Below are 7,940 nucleotides of genomic sequence, written 5' to 3' on the forward strand. Positions count from 1 at the left end.
CTTTTCTTCCTACTATAAACTCCTATAACTGTTCCAGACCTCACGCCAGCCTGCGTGAGCTTAGACGCGTGCCTTTCGACTACCAATCATAGTGGCTTGGCTGTCTTGCCAAGTCACATCAGAAACATTGTTGATAAGTTTTTGTGTTAATGATTTGCTTCCGCGCTTACAATATTTAATCCTTGATCATAGCATTGACTGTTTCCTTCATCTTCATATTCTCTTCCTTTGTCCGTTATTGCAACACAAACTATCGATCAAAACTCTCTGGAAACCCTTATTAATACAAAATTGACCACTAGATATTAATAGAAGCGAACCCGTAGTTATAAAAGGAGTTGAGGAGAGTTGCACTGTAAGCAGAGAAGCAGTAACAACAGAAAGGGTCGGCCAGCAGACCACACTGACTTCGCACATGTACTGGCCAACAGATGTCATCTCAGTAACAGATACATCAGAAACACTTCAACCCTTCTAAAGCAGCCCAAGGCGACAGTCGCTAATGCGATTGTAAAAGGAAAACACAAAAGCAACCACCATAGCTAAATGAACAGCAGGCAGACATCATATGCTTGACTCACAGAGAAAGCCAAGCTTAGTAGAGAGTGGCTGCAAGAAATCGCATGGAATCAGACCTAAGAATGTCTGTGCTACCACGAGTCCATCTAGCACTAACACGGTGTGTGGGTATTTGAAAGGAATAGGTTACAGCGGTCGAGCAATAGGGAGATGGCGGCACGACATCAACTTTGGTATCACATTGGTATCAGACTGATATGAATTTAAATAAATTGATCAATTAATTACCCCACCCCCACTCGCCCCCACCTCTGGATGATTTCATGTGTTTTTCTCAGCCTGCACGTGGGTCCCATCACCCTTCCACCTCCCCACGCTCTCCGTCCCCTTGGCCAACTTCCCTTTGGCACGAATTTTGAATTTGAGCTGAAATTTCGAATTTTGGCGCGAATTTCGAATTTTGGTGGGTATGTCTTTGTCCCAGGCCATGCTCACGTGTCACTCCATTCCCCACCCAGGAACTTTATAAACGGCAGTGGCCTTCCTGGGATTCGAACCCTGATCCTTCTGGACAGAAAGCCTAGTGCACCCCCCAACACATGGAAATTGCCCAGGTGAAGGAGACAAAGGTAAGGTTAGTGTACTTTATTTATTCTGGTTAGGAAACTGAAGTAAAGATTGGGGCTAATTACATAATTAGTCATAAAGATCTGGCCTAATTACACAACTGTTCGCATAGCGCTCCGCCAGGACTGGCTAAAATCGCAATACAGCTCGAAATTTGATGACATCATACGGCAGGTGTTATTCTGCTGGGAAAAAATTTCACAATACCACTCAAAACTAGTGGCAGCATTCAAACTCTACCACTCACCTACAAGCTGACTGGGAAAGGGCTGTGGTGTAAGGTACTATCTTTATATTTTTGCTGGGAAATATATTCGACTGTTGACATGCCGGCGTTGGACAGAGAGGAGTTTAATAAGTGTATTACCTGCAAGGATACAGCTGAGGACTGTATCTACCACTGTTTGATAACAAAGTTCGCTACGGATGCCTGCTCGACGATCACGCTGCAGCCCAGGTAGTTGAAGCCAATACACGCTACCACAGCTGATGGAAAAAATGCACCACTGTTATAATTATACTTTGAAATTGTCGTGAAAAAACAGCATTCATTAAAAATTGGTCATAATGCAACACATGTACTACGCTACTGGCCATTAAAGTCGCTACACCACGAAGATGACGTGCTACAGACGCGAAATTTAACCGACAGGAAGAAGATGCTGTGATATGCAAATGATTAGCTTCTCAGAGCATTCACACAAGGTTGGCGCCGCTGGCGACACCTGCAACGTGCTGACATGAGGAACGTTTCCAACTGATTTCTTATATACAAACATTAGTTGACCGGCGTTCCCTGGTGAAACTTTGTTGTGATGCGTCGCGTAAGAAGGAGAAATGCGTACCATCACATTTCCGACTTTGATCAAGGTCTACTGCCCCTCTACCGACAGACGAGCTCGCCTTGAGGCGACTCGATGATCCTTCGCCAACACAAAAGCAATAGGAGATAAATGGAAGGCCGACCCAAGTGCAAGTTGTTCATCTAAAATACTGGGACAAAGCACCGCCCCCACACGCTACGCCTGCGCCGGCGACCTCACACACACTGGACAGTCCACAACAACGCCCCACCACAAGCGATCACAGTTTTGTGACTGAGAACAATTTCATTTAATGTCAACGCATGTCTTGTAATCGAGCATCTATTAAAAAGAAGAACACAATCGCGACGACAATAAATGTTCTCTTACCACGAAAATAGGTGCAGTCCTCTTTCTATTAGTTTATAAGGAAAATCAGTATGGTTTTTACAATAGACTGCGAGATACAATCCCATCTCATTATTTTGCGGCAACCAACGAAGTGCACCACCACCGATTACAAATGATCAGGCTATACACCCTCTGTACACGTCCACCATGCGTAAAAACAGGGAAAAAAAACTTACAGTATTTTGCTGCGAAAACTACCGATCATCGCAAAATATAGCCGTTATTTCGAAACAGTCATCAAAGTAAAGAAAAAAACGAGAACTAAGCTCCGAAGAAAAAAACATCCATGTTAAGCAATTTACTTCAGCTTGGTGGACAAATTACACAATCTTAGAGCCTCTCTCGCGTTCAAATCAGTGTCTGCAAATAAACTGTCATGCACGTGTGTGTTACAAACATTTCAAACACATGAAATAACATTAGAGAATACCATCTTCCAAGCCGTTGGCTCACATGTCGGAAAAACACAATCATTTTACGTTCGACAACAAGATGCTATAATCCGATAGGACGTTCTGTTTTGTACAGTGTGACAAAGTCCCGTTTTACCAATGTGAAACTATATCACACCTGCGTTTACGAAAGAAACGTGAGAGCTTGTCTTGTAATAGGACCTCCTATACGATTTTACTGCGTCTCCCTCTCTTCCACTACATCGAACCAACTACCGTCTGCGTACGTACATTTGACAGATTTGCTTCATAACTCCTCTCCACCGACATGTCTGTTTCTAATCATACGGCAGATTCTTGGGTTCCAGTTTTGTAAGCAATTTGATCATCACAGCCTGTTTTACTCAGTCCACTGACATGTCCAGAGAAAACACTATCATTCCTAGGTTCCACAAAGAGCTATAATTCAACTTGTGTCTAGTTTAGGTTAAGTAGTATGTAGATTCGGTTTATCGATAGAACACTGGGGAAGATCAATCAGTCTACAAAGGAGATTGCTTACAAATCACTTGTGCGGCCGGTTCTAGAATATTGCTGAAGTGTGTGGGACCCCTACCAGGCATGATTAACAGGAGATACTGAAGACAGAAGAGCAGCACGAATCGTCACAGGTTTGTTCAATCCGTGGGTGAGTGTCACAGAGATACTGGAGGAGCTGCACTGGAAGACTCTTGAAGATAGACGGAAACTATCCCAAGAAACTCTATTAACAAAGTTTCAAGAACTGGCTTTTAATGATTATTCTAGGAATATACTACTACCCCCTATGTATCGCTCACATAGGGATCGTGAGGATAAGATCACAATAATTTCTGCACGCACGGAGACGTTCATACAATCATTCTTCCCGCGCTCCATACCGGAATGGAACAGGAAGAAACCGTAATAACTGGTGCAGTGGGACGTTCCTCTGCCGTGCATCTCACGGTGGTTTGCAGAGTATAGATGCATTATGTTCGAGTATAATGACTTTTCTTGAGACTAGAAATTTACTCTGTAGGAATCATCATGGGTTTCGAGAAAGACGATCGTGTGAAACCCAGCTCGCGCTATTTGTCCACGAGACTCAGAGGGCCATAGACACGGGTTCCTAGGTAGATGCCGTGTTTCTTGACTTCCGCAAGGCGTTTGATACAGTTCCCCATAGTCGTTTAATGAACAAAGTAAGAGCATATGGACCATCAGACCAATTATGTGATTGGATTGAAGAGTTCCTAGATCATAGAACGCAGCATGTCATTCTCAATGGAGAGAAATCTTCCGAAGTAAGAGTGATTTCAGGTGTACCCCAGGGGAGAGTAGTAGGACCATTGCTATTCACAATATATATAAATGACCTTGTGGGTAACATCGGAAGTTCACTGAGGCTTTTTGCGGATGATGCTGTAGTATATCGAGAGGTCCTAGCAATGGAAAATTGTACCGAACTGCAGTAGGATCTGCAACGAATTGACTCATGGTGCAGGGAATGGCAATTGAATCTCAATGTAGACAAGTTTAATGTGCTGCGAATATAGCAGGTCAGCAACTGGAAGCAGTTAATTCCATAAATTATCTGGGAGTAGGCATTAGGAGTGATTTAAAATGGAATAACCATATAAAATAAATCGTCGGTAAAGCAGATGCCAGACTGAGATTCATTGGAAGAATCCTAAGGAAATGCAGTCCGAAAACAAAGGAAGTAGGTTACAGTACACTTGTTCGCCCACTGCTTGAATATTGCACACTAGTGTGGGATCCGTACCAGATAGGGTTGATAGAGGAGATAGACAAGATCCAACGGAGAGCAGCGCGCTTCGTTACTGGATCATTTAGTAACCGCGAAAGCGTTACAGAGACGAAAGATAAACTCCAGTGGAAGACTCTGCAAGAGAGACGCTCAGTAGCTCGGTACGGGCTTTAGTTGAAGTTTCAAGAACATACCTTCACCGAGGAGTCAAGCAGTATATTGCTCCCTCCTACGTATATCTCGCGAAGAGACCATGAGGATAAAATCAGAGAGATTAGCGATAATCTTTCTTTCCACCAACAATACGAAACTGGAATAGAAGGGAGAACCGATAGAGGTACTCAAGGTACTCTCCGCCACACACCGTCAGGTGGCTTGCGCAGTATGGATGTAGATGCAGAACAACGCCGTTGCCTTTGTGTTGAGGTGAACAAGTTCCAGCCCGCCAGACCTCTTCGATCTGGCTAGCATACGATAGGACAGCCTAAATATGTTTTCCTTTCATGTGTATTTGCTGTAAGTAGGCTGTTTATGTCTTCTTACTGGCAACGTTACGTAGCGCTCTGTATGAAAATCACTAGCTGTGCTGTGTGCAGCTTGTGGCTAGATTGCATTGTTGTCTGCCATTGTAGTGTTGGGCAGCTGGATGTGAACAGCGCGTAGCGTTGCGCAGTTGGAGGTGAGCCGCCAGCAGTGGTGGATGTGGGGAGTGAGATGGCGGAGTTTTGATAGTGGATGATCTGGACAGAGACAGTAAATTTGTAAGGCTGGATGTCATGAACTTCTATATATATTATGAGCTTTGAACACTAGTAAGGTAAATACATTGTTTGTTCTCTATCAAAATTCTTCATTTGTTAACTATGCCTATTAGTAGTTAGTGCCTTCAGTAGTTTGAATCTTTTATTTAGCTGGCAGTAGTGGCGCTCGCTGTGTTGCAGTAGTTCGAGTAGCGAAGATTTTTGGTGAGGTAAGTGATTTGTGAAAGGTATAGGTTAATGTTAGTCAGGGCCATTCTTTTGTAGGGATTTTTGAAAGTCAGATTGCGTTGCGCTAAAAATATTGCGTGTCAGTTTGAACACTGTCATGTATAATTTTTCTAAGGGGATGTTTCATATGTCGACCCTTAGCCGAGGATATCTCACTGGAATCTTCTGATTTTTTCTTGTAGTTTGTGTAGTTAGTGTAAATTTTGTTTACTGCTAGCGCGTAATTGTAGAGAGAATCTCCTTTGTAGTTCCAGTCTTTCATTGTTGTACAGTAAAACAGGTGTGGCACGCATGTAAATTTGCACCAAGTATTTTGCAGCTGCGCTTGCAATTAAGATATTATTTTCAGTGCTATGTTAATGTGTTCTCTTATTTTTGCTATTCAAATTGTGTTTTTCTGTGTTGTCGTGTGAAATATTGTGACAATAATGGCGTGTGAGAAACGTAATACTAGGCTCCAAAGTAAACTGAGAAATGACAGTGAAGACGAAAGCAGTGTGTTAGCGCCACCATGTAATGAACTAACTAATGTTCGAAGTAGTAATTTGGTAACTGTGCATAGGGAAATGGAGCGGGCTGCAAATAATGGTGTAGGCAGTGAAACAATTAGTGAACAGCGAAGCATTATCGATCGATCGGTCGGCAACAGCTCGCCTCAGGAATCCGAAATGACAGGACACAATCTTGCAAATACTGTAGATTCAGGTTTTGCGTCCTCACCGTTTTCTCAAATAAATCAAGACACATTTTCTGCTTTTCAAAATGTGAATATTGCCGGTTCAAATGCACTGCCGAATAGCACTGAGGAACAGGTTTCAGACACTAACGCGCTGTTATTACAGTTAATGCAACAAATGGGACTAAGGCTACAAAAGGTAGACACAACGCTTGAACAAAATCAGAAACAAATGGGACAAAATCTTCAAAAGTTAGACACTATGGAACAAATTCTTCAAAAGTTAGACGCAATGGAACAACACCAGAGACAAACACAGCAATAGTTAGACACAATGGAACAAAATCTTCAAAAGTTAGACACAATGGAACACAACCTTCGGAAGTTAGACACCACACTTGAACGAACACGTGAAGATTTAAGTACTGAGTTACGTAACATTGAATCGAAATGTCAAAAAGTCTGTAATGACGTAAAAACACAAATTTGTGAGCATTTACAACCTATTTTTTCGCGTCATGAAAATGCATTACAGAATCACGAAGCAGCCATAAAAGATCTGCAAACTATTGTTCATGAAAATCACGACACCTTGCAAGTTAAAATTGACTCAGTTGCATCTACCGATTCGGTTACGCAACTTGCAAAAACTCAGGAAAACTTAAAGGACATAGTAGATACGATTTCAACACAAATGGACACTGAAACTTGGTTCAGAAAAACACACTGAGGAAAAAAGTTCACTATTGGAGAAAGTAGCCAATCTTTCGGAACAGTTCACTAACTTATGTACAAAGGTAGATGATGATCTGAATGACACAAGACCCGTAGCCTTCACTGACACAGAAGAATATGATCAAATTAGAAAATTCAGACAAAATCAAATTAATACACAGTACATAAGAGAAATCCGGGAAGATCAATTGCCACAAGTAATACAAGAATTACATTTTTCAGAGGATTCTTGCGCTCCAACGCAGGAAGAGAGACTTAGAAATACGGAAAAGCCACAAAACAATAACACAGGGCACTTCGGAAATTACAAAAGAAATTGGCAAGGTACACCGAATTTTGAGATGGAACCGCCGAAACGACGTAACAATGACCGGTATGCGACTTGCTGACACGATGACTTTGACTATAATCTGTTCATTACTACACGTAAATTCAAAACACTTAAGAATTCCGGCAACGACATTCATTCGCAAGCATGGCTTCATCAATTCTATCATTGTTTTCCTCCCAACTGGTCATTAGAGCACAGATTAGAATTTATGTGTGGCTATTTAGAGAATGAACCAGCTGTAAGAATGCGATCGGTCATTCACTTTACATTACTAGTATGCTTTGTCAGACTTCGAAACTGGTAACATGCAACAATATTTTGAAGTTCACTATCCAGTCTAGAACCTAGGGAACATATTTAGACAGTATTTACGAGTGCATTGTTATAGTGAACAGACGACACAGTGTTATTGTGTGCGTACATTCTTGCTCGTTAGTTGCACGATTATGTAACGACTATAAGGCTGACATACTTAGAACATGTACAGGTACTGCTAATGAGATTTTAATGCACCATTTTGGTTTACTTGAAAATGCATTCTAGATTTAAAGTACTTTCTGAGAGATACCAGATGACACAGTGGTTAGTTTATTTGACAGTTACACGATTATATCGTAACGCTACTAATATATGACACAATTTACATTGTTGATTTTGCAGTGTATCTG

This window comes from Schistocerca cancellata, chromosome 3, assembly GCF_023864275.1.
Source record: "Schistocerca cancellata isolate TAMUIC-IGC-003103 chromosome 3, iqSchCanc2.1, whole genome shotgun sequence".
Classification (NCBI taxonomy): Eukaryota; Metazoa; Arthropoda; class Insecta; order Orthoptera; family Acrididae; genus Schistocerca; species Schistocerca cancellata.